Source organism: Jatropha curcas, chromosome 6 (assembly GCF_041381405.1).
Source record: "Jatropha curcas cultivar XTBG-Jc1 chromosome 6, XTBG_Jcur_1.0, whole genome shotgun sequence".
NCBI classification, from domain to species: Eukaryota; Viridiplantae; Streptophyta; class Magnoliopsida; order Malpighiales; family Euphorbiaceae; genus Jatropha; species Jatropha curcas.
In genome coordinates, this window is record NC_143156.1 from 2,569,254 (window position 1) to 2,580,569 (window position 11,316).

The window sequence follows — 11,316 nt, forward strand, 5'->3', positions numbered from 1 at the left end:
ATTATTTTGACTTTGATTGCTGTCGGGTTAATGTTAAAATTCAACCTCAACTTCAGCTGTTGGACGTTTCCAATTTCACCCAAATGTGCAAGTATGATGCACTCGTAAAAGAGAAAGAAAAGAAAGACAATAACAGCTTCAACCTTATGATCTGTTTGATTAATAAGGGTAATTAAGTCACAATAGTGTTATAAGAAGATTTTTTTTTTCTGAAAATGTAACTCATTAATAATATTAAGAAGAATTATAAATACTCATATAGACCACACATAGAATTTTGCTCATGCGATAACTTTTTATAATATTCGACAATATAACGTTTGAACTAACTTTTAGATGTTTATGTAACGTTTTATAAAAAGTTAACTCATATAACATTTAACTTTTAGTGTTTTATGCAAAGCTATTAAAACAGTTAAACGCTACTAAAACAACTAATTTTATAGAGTAGCCCAAATTGTCCTCTCTTAATTTCATATAACTGTTATGTAAAAACTGAAATTAGGCGGCTGAAAAAAATGGTCGTATACAAGTTTCAGGATCAGGAAACTTCGGCTTAATATACACTTATACCCTGAGCTTTAGAGTTTGTTGCACTTACATTCTAATTTGAACTTTTTGACAACTACACCCTAAAATGAAAGATTGAGAGTATTTACACCCCACAATTAAATTAAAGGTTTTGCAATAAAAAAATATATATTTTCATAGGACCTATAACTGAGCTTAAGTTAATTTAACTAGAACTTAAACCCAAACTCAAAATTTAATTTAAAATAGCTCTCATGTATCACTTAAGTACATCATTGATTATTGCAAAATTTTGCTTTCACAGAAAGCATTTAATTCATAAAAAACATTTTGAATTCGGACAGTGGCTTCAAAATTGGTATACTGATTTCTTTCATTTTTATTCATTTATATTTATGTATGGTGATAGACACATGTGATATTGTTTATTAATTTATATATTTATTTATGAGAGAAGGATAGTTGAAAATAAATTTTGAAAAAACAAAAAACTTAACGATTTGATAATCTAGGATTTGATGAATTTAGAATAATTTATGCATGTTTACAATTAATGTTATAACTAACATCAGTCCATTTACTCCATTATCTTCGGAATATACATATATTAATATTATTTAAACTGAAAAATCTATTTAATTAGTTTTGCTTTATAATTTGAACCAACGAGCAACATCAAAAGGTAATGATGTTAACGATAATATTTTTTATTGTTCACAAATATAAAATGAATTTCCATTAGGTCCATGAATATATATATTTTATTGCAAATTAACTTTTAATTTAATTTTAAGGTATAAACACTCTTAACTTTTCATTTTGAAATATGGTTGTGGAAAGTTCAGATTAGAATAAAAGTGCAACAAATTTCAAAAATAGAATAAACTTCTTCATGCGAAAGTGACGTTACAAATCCCACTAAAACGTCAGGATTTGGTGGGTTCCATATAAACTTCTTCGCAAGACACTTAGCACATGTATGCTATGTTTGAGGGTACACTTCATGTTTGTCTTTTTATGGTTCTTTAATGAATCTTTTCATTTGAAAAAAAAAAAAAATCCCACGTTAAATTTTATCTTCATCAGTATAATTTTTTTTCTTTTTCTTCTTCTTTTGAGGTTGAAATAATATGTAGAAGTTCCTATCCTATAAATCCAATCACACTAGTATGAGATTCGTCATTGGTCAGCGAGGATAGCATTGGGGTCGGTTTGTCATATTTACCGCGAGGCTAACCATGTGCTGATTTCTTGTCGAAGATGGCTTTTTGGCACGTGCTGGACTCTCCTGCAGGGATGCAAGTGGCTGCGATATGATTTGCATGGCCCAGCTTCTTAGTTAAAGAATTTGTGTCTAGTCTTTCTCTCTATATAAGAAGAGCTTCCGCCTCACTAAGCTGCATCCATGTACACTACATTTCTTGAAGAAAATAACTAAACTCGATCCCGAGATAAAGTCTGATTCAATGGACATTCTTTGTGAAAAGTCGTTGACAAAAACTGATTTGGAGCACCAATTCATCGTTCCAATTGATTTTCTGAATCAACCTGCTGTTCGGGATGAAAATGGTGAGTTGAAAGAAAATATCACTTCATTTGATCGAGATGGCCAAGAATGGAGATTTCGATTAGCCATACGCAAGAATGGACATCCTAAACCAACTCTCACTCCAGCTTCTTGGCATCCATTTGTGAAACATTTCGGTCTTCAAGAGGGTGATGTTGTGAAATTCTATATAATAAGAAATGAGGGCGCTCGAAACATACGGATTCAAGCGTGGAGAAAAATTACCATTCTTGGTACATTGGTTTTGGCGGAGCTAGGGAAAGTATGAAACCAGGCATCAACTTCCCATTACAGGGTATGAGGGCCTTAACGTCTGTGTTTGTTTGTTTTTATTGTTATGTTTTTAAATAAAGTGGTATTACCGCTGTTGATCGGAACGAAGTGATTGAGACTCCTTCGCACTTAATCTAAGATCTACGGTATGAAAATTATCACGCTTGAAAAATCACCCCTGTGTGAACCTTGTAGAGTATGATGTTTCTATATACGGACAATATATATGTGTGATTATTAAAGTTTTTTTTTTTTTTTTCAGTATGGAAACCTGGATCTAATTTCAGGTTATATATACACTTATTATTACCCTATGCTTTGGTGTATAAGTTTGTATTAAAATTTCAAATTCATGAGTGGAATAATAATATAAAGTAGTATTTTTATATCCATATTCTGAAAAATTATATTGTCTTGTTAACACAAGTTAATAATTAATTAAGAATTAATGAAATGTCCATACCTCCATATGCAAATCAATCTTAATCATAAGTCTGAGTAGGATTATACAGTTTGGGAGAATGATTGATTGAGACTTGGAAGTCTAATAGATTCATCACTTAATGCCAAATACTAACTTATCTTATTTGTTACATGTTGACTATCAAATTTCTAGATTGCTTTTTAATTTTTATATATATATATATATATATATATATATATATATAAGAAAAGGACACATCTTTTTTATGGAGATTATTCTTCAATGAATTATATAATTATCTAAAAATTCTAAATGTTAAAAGTTATTTATGTAAAATATTTTAGTACACGTATATACAGATTATAAATGGATTAAGCTATAATCTTTTGATAATTTTTCATAATAAAACTAGAAAGTACATGAATTAACAATATCAACATTTGGATTTTAATTAAACGAGACACAGATCCGCATATTTTGCCGTTTACCTTGTTAAAGTGTTTTTTTTCTCTTTTTGCATATACTTAATTACATCTAGTGTATATATACACATATAAAAATAAAGGCCAGATGAGAAATGATTTTTGCCTTTGTGTTTCTACGTTAAATAGCGGTTGGCCATTGATGTAGACAATTCAAGAATCAATATAGTTGCATTATAATTAATATCAGTAGATTTGCTTCCCAAATCATGATTTTATACATGATATTAAAAATGCAGTTCCAATAAGAGTTTGTTGAAAGTGGACTTGCAAAAGAATAAAATTGAAATTGGAGCTCTATTGTCTACAAGAAAATATAGAAATAAGAAGAGTTTGTTTGTCTTAATTTATGTTTCAGCCTTTTATATGCCAAGCACAGCAGCACTTTGAAAAACAAAAGATTGAACCATAGAAATTAAAATATAAAAACTGTTATGTTACCTAAACTGTAGAAAATAGATGCAAAAGTAGTAATTCGTCCCAAAAGCAAAACAAAATAATAGCTGCTGCTGTGGAAAACAAAATTAAGAAACATGAAATTTTAAGTGCTTTAAAAGTAAAGTTTGAGTAAAGAACACAATTAAATAACTCCTTAGCATTTAAAGATCCTAGAGAAAAACCAATTGACAAACAAAGAACGTTAGAGCAATTGCCGACTATATATTTAAATTTTTCACAAACCACTGTTATAGATTTGGGTTGGATTTTCAAACTAAACCATAATAGCCACATTATTTTCAGTTAATTATTCTTTTTCTTTTTTTAAAACAATAAGTATGAAAAAATGAAAAAATAGTTTAAATCGATTTGAATTGATTTAAATTGTGTTTCACAAGGTGAAAGAAAAGAAAATTATGTTTTTCTTTCCATTTATTTGGGATAAAACATATTTGTAATTCAATTCTAACTATTAAACCAAAAGTCTAAAAGCATTATCAAAATGTTTTTAAGATCAGATCAATCATTAAACTAATCTATTTAGTATTTTAAGAATTTCAATTCTGATTTTACAAAGCCACAAACAATTTTCAAGAATCACCAAATATTAATACTAATAAGTCTATTATACTCTACAAAACCAAAACTCTCTCTCAATAAACAAACACTGATAATAATGAGCCTTACCAAGAATTTTAGAAGATAATAATACTAAGCAACAGTAATGGAAAAATGATTATATTAGAACTAATTATGAACTTAGTGTGAGCATAATTGGCTAGCCTTGGATAATCATTCGGATGTGGCATCACACATTCATCACCATTAAACAAAACTCTTCTGGGTAAAGCCCATCCTTCTCTAAAAGTGAAATCTTCATCTTTGTGCAATAAAATTTCTGTTTGCACATTTCCACTATCACCTTCTTGTAGTAACATGGCATTATAGTACTCAATCCCCCAAAACATTCCTGTATCATCTGTCAAAAACACAGCATTTAAACAACATTTTATAACTCCATTCGAAACTGTACTAATCTTCAGTTTTCGAAATATAAATTGATTCAAACTACTTACTGATGTTTCCATACTGATCGAGCGGTTCATAGTTGAAGCTGAATACTTGATACAAGCTTTTAAAGTTGGGATGTAAGACAACCAAATTCCACTGAGAATAATTTTTCATTATATTTAGATTATTTATTGTCATCTTAACTCTCCAATACTCTTTATAACTCTCTTTCACATGCCAGTGTACCCTTATAATGCACATGTGCTGTGTACACCTTACTACTTCTGGGGTTGCATCATTTGAATCTTGCTTTTCTCGCAGCAAAGATGGTGTCTCTCCACACCTACAGTTTTCTCAGATTTTATAAATTTCAGGTTACTAGAAATACCCTTTTAAAGAAAACTGAAAATGAACAAAGAAAGTAGATGTGTTAGAGAATCGATGAAAAAATTAAGAGGCTTTACTTTACACATTTTGCTCCAGGTTGCTCTTGGCATCTGCAGCTACATTTAGGGCAAGGAACAATAGTATCATTGTAAAAAACCGACAAGGAAACACAGCATTTTGGGGTTGCTGCTGATATAAACTGAGAATAGATGCAAGTCACATTCCATGTCCCTGATATGAAAATCAAAACATAAACCTTGTCATAAATTAACCATTTGCAAGTAGAACAGTAATAGTAATAGTGAACAGTTAAACCCGAAAAGATGCATACTAAGAACTTGGGTCCATCTCCGGCCGCTGTCTGAAGAATATCTACTAGGCTTCACTTCATGTGCAGCTCCACAGGTATAACCAGGAAGTCCAAGAGTGAAATTTTCCGGCATTTGGAAATCTGATTGACTAGAATAATAATAAAAAGGAGAAGAACGACCTACATTCATCTGGAAAGTGGCACCATACTTTGAGGGATCTTGTTTCATGGAAGTTAAAAAACCCGATTTGCAGCAATTTTGAGATTGCATATTGTAAGAAACTCCAGGCAAAAGATCAACAATCACCGGACTTTTTTTCGCAACAATGTGGGAGTGTTGTTCCTTTAAACCTAGTACAGTTTCCTTGCTCAGTTGCCTCAGCTCCCCACGTTCCCCATATCACTTCGTGGCCTTTCCAATCCCAACCCAATTTCCAAACAGGTGACTCCACGTGGCGGTATAGTTGGTAATTGAATATTGATATTTTTAGCTGTTGGAAACATTATTCATGGATTAAGAATTTAAAGATTTAATTAAGCACACTTAATTTGTTCATTCCAACTTACTAATTTGCCCCTAGACAGAGAGAAAATACTGGGACCTTAATGTTGAAGACAAACTAGATGCAGACAAATAGACATTCTATTTACAGAAAAGTAGCATCATGCACAGGTGAGTCAACAGAATCTTATATTCTGATAAGAAAAACAATTATATTGATTTATTTCAAGATTCTGAATTCAATTTTAAGGTTTCTATTATAAAATTGAAGAACAAAGAACTAAGGATTATCACGCATTTGCGGGTTAAGGGAGCATTAATATGGCGGCATTTTCACTATTTTTTTCAGAAAAATTTCCGTTGCTAGAATCTAAGACTTATGACCATGTAAGTGGAAGAACTTCCACTTTACTGTTACATAAAATCCACCCTCAAAGAGACTACAAGGGTAATATTGGTACAAAAATAAAGAAAAACCAGCAGGCTTTTAGAAAAAAAGACCACTCCTTTAACTCAGGTTCCCACTTTCTCTCCCATGTAGAATGTTAAACCTAATTAGGTGGCAGCTTAATGCAACAGTTTGATCTTTTCAATCACAAACTCAAGATTGAATTTTAACAATCCAATAATTCAAATTTATAATTTTACAATCTTAGAAAAAAAAAAGATTCAAAGGAAAGAATCCAACCACTTACATCATATGTATCCGATGATTGCAAAAGATCTCATTTGATTGTAATGTTACCATGTGGATCCAATGGATCAAAACTGTCTGCAATTCAATTAATCAAATACGATTCAACAAAAAGATAAAAACTCCTATAATTTTCTTAGATAACAAAGTAGAGAAAAGGAAAAGGCACTTACGAGAAGGCGAGATGGAGATGATTAGGGAGAAGAAGATCAAAATCCAAAACATACCCATTAATCTATGATGAATAAGAAATAAAGGGTATGTTTCAAAAATTCTAAACTCCAAGCAACAAAGAAAGAAAATGTATTCAAGAAAACACTTCACTCCTTATGTGGTGAGTGAAACCAGACTCCAAAAAGAGGCATAAAATGAGACGATAAGAAATGTGTATAGAGTTTCTCTTATTTCTTCTTCATAAATTAAAGAAAGAAAGCATGAAACAATGGCAGCCAAAAATATGGAATTTTACCAAATCAAGGTCCTTAGAATGGGTCTATATTAGGAGATTTTGATTTTTAAGATGTGATTGATAACAATAGCATTTAAAGCAAACTTGTTAATCTCCTTGGAATTTGAGTGTCTAATTTGTTTTTTTTTCCAAAATTTTAAATGTATATTTCCATTTGTTTTATCTTCTTGAGTTAAAGGTACAAAATTTAAGTCTCTTCTTATCTCTAATCTACAAAATTTAGTAAATAAAGAAATAAAATTTGAAAATTAATATCAGTAAATTGTGTAATTATTTGCTTTACCCACTTACTGTTATTGGGTTAACTTCAAGGTATTTAAAAAAGTTCAGTATGTATTAATAAAATCACTTAAATTTTAAAATTTTCATGACTCATGTTAAAATTTTCATTTTGGTTCTATATTCAAAATCTAGCAAATAATTATCTTATCAAAATAAATTCAAATTTCCATTGTTCTTCCTCTAATGTCGTTATATATGTCGAACTCAGGTTTTTTGGCTTGTGCTATGGCCTTGTTTATGTTCTGTTCAATCTCTTTTGAGAATCAAGGCTATATTTGATTTTGTGGTTTTATAACTTTATGCATGTTTGGTTTTTTACTTTAGAAAATTTATTGTGTAAGAAAGCATAGTACACAAATATGTAAAGTTGAAAAGTTTTGCTTCCTCTGGAATGAGTTGATAAGTTACATAATATATATAGGATAGTAAAACTCGAATATTATCTAATGTAGGCAATTTGCTCAACGTTCTCGTGTCCGGAAACTTCAGTACATAGCTGAGCTGGAAAGGAATGTACAAGCCTTACAGGTAAAGTATCAGTAACCTGCAGAAGTTTAACTATATAATTTTAGAGTTAATTGAAAGAGTATATAATAGGCATTGTTTAAAGAGTAATTTTATATCTCCTACTTTGCAGGCAGAAGGTGAACAGCTTTTGAATTCAAATATTGGAGAAAAAATATTGCTCTATATTTTTATTTCTCAAGTATTAACATTCCGCTACAGGGTGAATTTATATACAAAATGAGAATGATCTAGATTTTAGCTAAATGTCTAAATCTAATTGGTAGATAAATTCTATACATTGGATTATATTGCTGAAATAAATGAATGGAAATGATTGAATCAGCAATGATGGACAATGATTGGCTAATGATTAATTAGTTATTGCTGTTGGGCTGTGCTGTGGTGATTGTTAACAGGCTGTAAAGTGGTTGAGTTAGTTATTTAGGTATGGATTATTCTGTACAGCCCCCCTTTAAGGTGGAGATGGGGAGAGTGATGTCAATCCAAGTTTGAGAATGAAATGATGAAAGGTAGGAAATGGAAGTGGTTTGGTGAAAAGGTCAGCTGGTTGTCATTTTGAAGAGATGTGGGGAGTAGTTATAAACTCGGAGGATAATTTGGATCTAACAATGTGACAATCTATATCAATATGTTTTGTCCTTTCATGAAAGACAGGATTAGAAGCAATATGGATGGCAGCTTTATTGTCACAATAAAGAGGTATGGGGAGGGTGATAGGTATATGAAAATCCTGAAGAAGGTTGAAGAGCCATTGAATTTCACAAACTGTAGAGGTCATACTTTTGTATTCTGATTCTGCAGATGATCTACTAACAATTTGTTGTTTCTTGGATTTCCATGAAATGAAAGAATCTCCAAGAAAGATGCAAAAACCAGTGATAGATTTTCTGGTTTCTGCACAAGCAGCCCAGTCTGCATCTGAATATGCAGTAACTTGAAAGTTGTTATTGCTTGGGAAAAATAATCCAACAGATAAGGTGCCAAGAAGATACTTTACAATATGCAGAGCATCTTTGTAGTGGAAAGAACAAGGACTTTGCATATATTGACTCAACTGTTGTACAACAAAGGAAATGTCAGGCCTTGTGAGTGACGAGTAAAGTAATCTACCAAGCAATTTTCTGAAAGGTTCAGGATCAAGAAGTAAATTATCCATATTAGCTGTTAACTTGGTGCCCTGAATGTATGGAGTTTGTGCTGGTTTGGCTGCAGATAAACCAGTGTCTGAGATGATATCAGTGATGAATTTCTGTTGAGAAAGAATCATTCCATGCTGTGATCTAGCAATTTCAATGCCTAAAAAATATTTGGCTTTCCCAAGATCTTTGATAGTGAATCTGGAATGCAAGGATTGTTTGAGATCACAAATGAGACTGAAATTATTTCCTGCAATTAAACAGTCATCAACATATACTAATAAAGCTAGGAAATTATTTTCAGACCCTTGTGTGAATAAGCAATGGTCATTTGGTGATTGAATAAAGCCCAAAGATAAAAGAAAGGAAGTAAATTCCTTATTCCATTGCCTCCCACCTTGTTTGAGACCATAGAGGGACTTCAATAATTTGCAAACCTTACCTTGAGGGACTTTGTGATAGCCTGGTGGGGGTGACATATAGATATCTTCAGTAATTTCACCATGAAGATATGCATTGTTAATATCTAGTTGGTGAATGTGCCATGACTTTGCAGTAGCAATAGATAAGAAGGTTCTGACTGTTACCAATTTAGCAACAGGAGAAAATGTGTCAGCGTAGTCAATTCCAGGGATTTGACTATACCCCTTAGCTACAAGCCTTGCTTTATACCTGTCTATGCTCCCATCAGAATTATGTTTGATTCTGTAGATCCATTTGTTCCCAATTGGTTTTTTTCCTTTTGGCAAATTAGTGATGACCCATGTCTGGTTTTGTTCCAGGGCATAAAGTTCAAGTTCCATGGCAGCTACCCACTTACTATCACCTCTGGCTTGACTATAAGACTTAGGTTCCTGAATATTTGACACTTGAGCAACAAAATTATGGTGAGGTATTGTGGGAGAAAAGGAGAGTAAAGATGTTTGTGTACCTGAGGATGTAGCAGCTGAGGCTATACTGCTGGTATTAGTTGTGGCAACAAAATCATCCAACCATCTTGGCTTTGTATGTTGTCTTGTGCTCCTTCTTATTTGCAAATCAGGTTGAGGAATTTGGTTTGGTTCAAGTGGTTCAATTGGTGATGGTGGGTCTAGTTCTGGTAAGGTATATTCTGGTGTAAGGTGCTGGGTAGGGGCTTAAGGTGCTGGTGGAGAAGGTGTATCAGTTTGTAAAGGTTGGGAATAAGAAGAAAGATTATGGTCAGTAATGTATTTTGGCAAGGAAGAGTGGGCAACTGATTATGGATGATTGTTGGAGAAGGGAAATATATGTTCATGAAAGACAGTATCCCTTGAGTGAAAAAGGGTTTTGGACTCGAGATTATATAATCTATACCCTTTATGTTGGTTTGAGTAGCCAATCAATACTGAAGGAGAAGCTCTCTTTTGAAATTTGGTTTTGTGTGGGGTAACATCTGTGGCATAGCAAAGACAACCTATGGTTCTGAAATAGGAAAGGTCAGGGATTTTATTGTATAAGTTTTGATATGGAGAGGTCCAATGAAGGGGTTCTGAAGGTAATCTATTTGTGATATATGTGGCAGTAAGGAGCAACTCAGACCAGAAATGTGTAGGAAGATGAGACTGAAACATTAAGGACCTGGCTACTTGAACTAAGGTTTTGTGTTTCCTCTCAACTCTTCCATTTTGTTGAGGGGAATACACACAGGATTTTTGGTGAATAATGCCTAAATTTTCAAACAAAGAAATGCAATTGGAATTAATAAATTCACTCCCATAATCAGTTCGGATTGCTGTGACTCTTTTATTGAATTGGGTTTGAACAAAGTTAAAAAATGTGGTTAAGGCTTAGTGAACTTGTGCTTTTGAATGTAACATAAAAGTCCAGGTATATCTTGACATATCATCAACAATTGTGAGCATATAGAAAGCATTTGTAATAGATTTGACCCCATAGGGCCCCCAAATGTCAATGTGTAAAAGATCAAAAGCATGAACTGAAATAGAATTACTTGGATAAAATGGTACTCTGGACTGTTTTGAAAGAGGACAAACGGGACATATAAAGGATGAAAAATCACATTTAGGTAAATTTGCAATATGCTGATATCTTTTGAAAGACAAATGTCCTAATCTAGAGTGCCATAAGAAAGCTTTGTGGCTGGGACGATCTGAGTCATTTGTTTGAATTTGATTGTTGCTGGAAAAAGTAAAAGAGTCTTTGGTGAAGTAGTATAGGCCTGCCACAACTATACCAGAAGCAATGTTTACCTCAGTCTGCATATCCTGAAAGAAACAGTAATTTGAAAATAAGTGAGCTGA

The 11,316-nt window shown here is 32.3% G+C and overlaps 1 pseudogene across 1 annotated transcript; it reads right to left on the minus strand.

Moving 5' to 3' along the window:
* Positions 1-4,302: 4,302 nt before the first annotated feature.
* Positions 4,303-7,154, minus strand: LOC149495251 (COBRA-like protein 6; annotated as a pseudogene). The gene is made up of 6 exons (XR_016321172.1): positions 6,793-7,154; positions 6,621-6,697; positions 5,445-5,914; positions 5,191-5,344; positions 4,792-5,069; positions 4,303-4,694 (listed from the first exon to the last, which is right to left on the minus strand). The product of XR_016321172.1 is annotated as a COBRA-like protein 6 (transcript).
* Between the last annotated feature and the right edge of the window lie 4,162 nt (positions 7,155-11,316).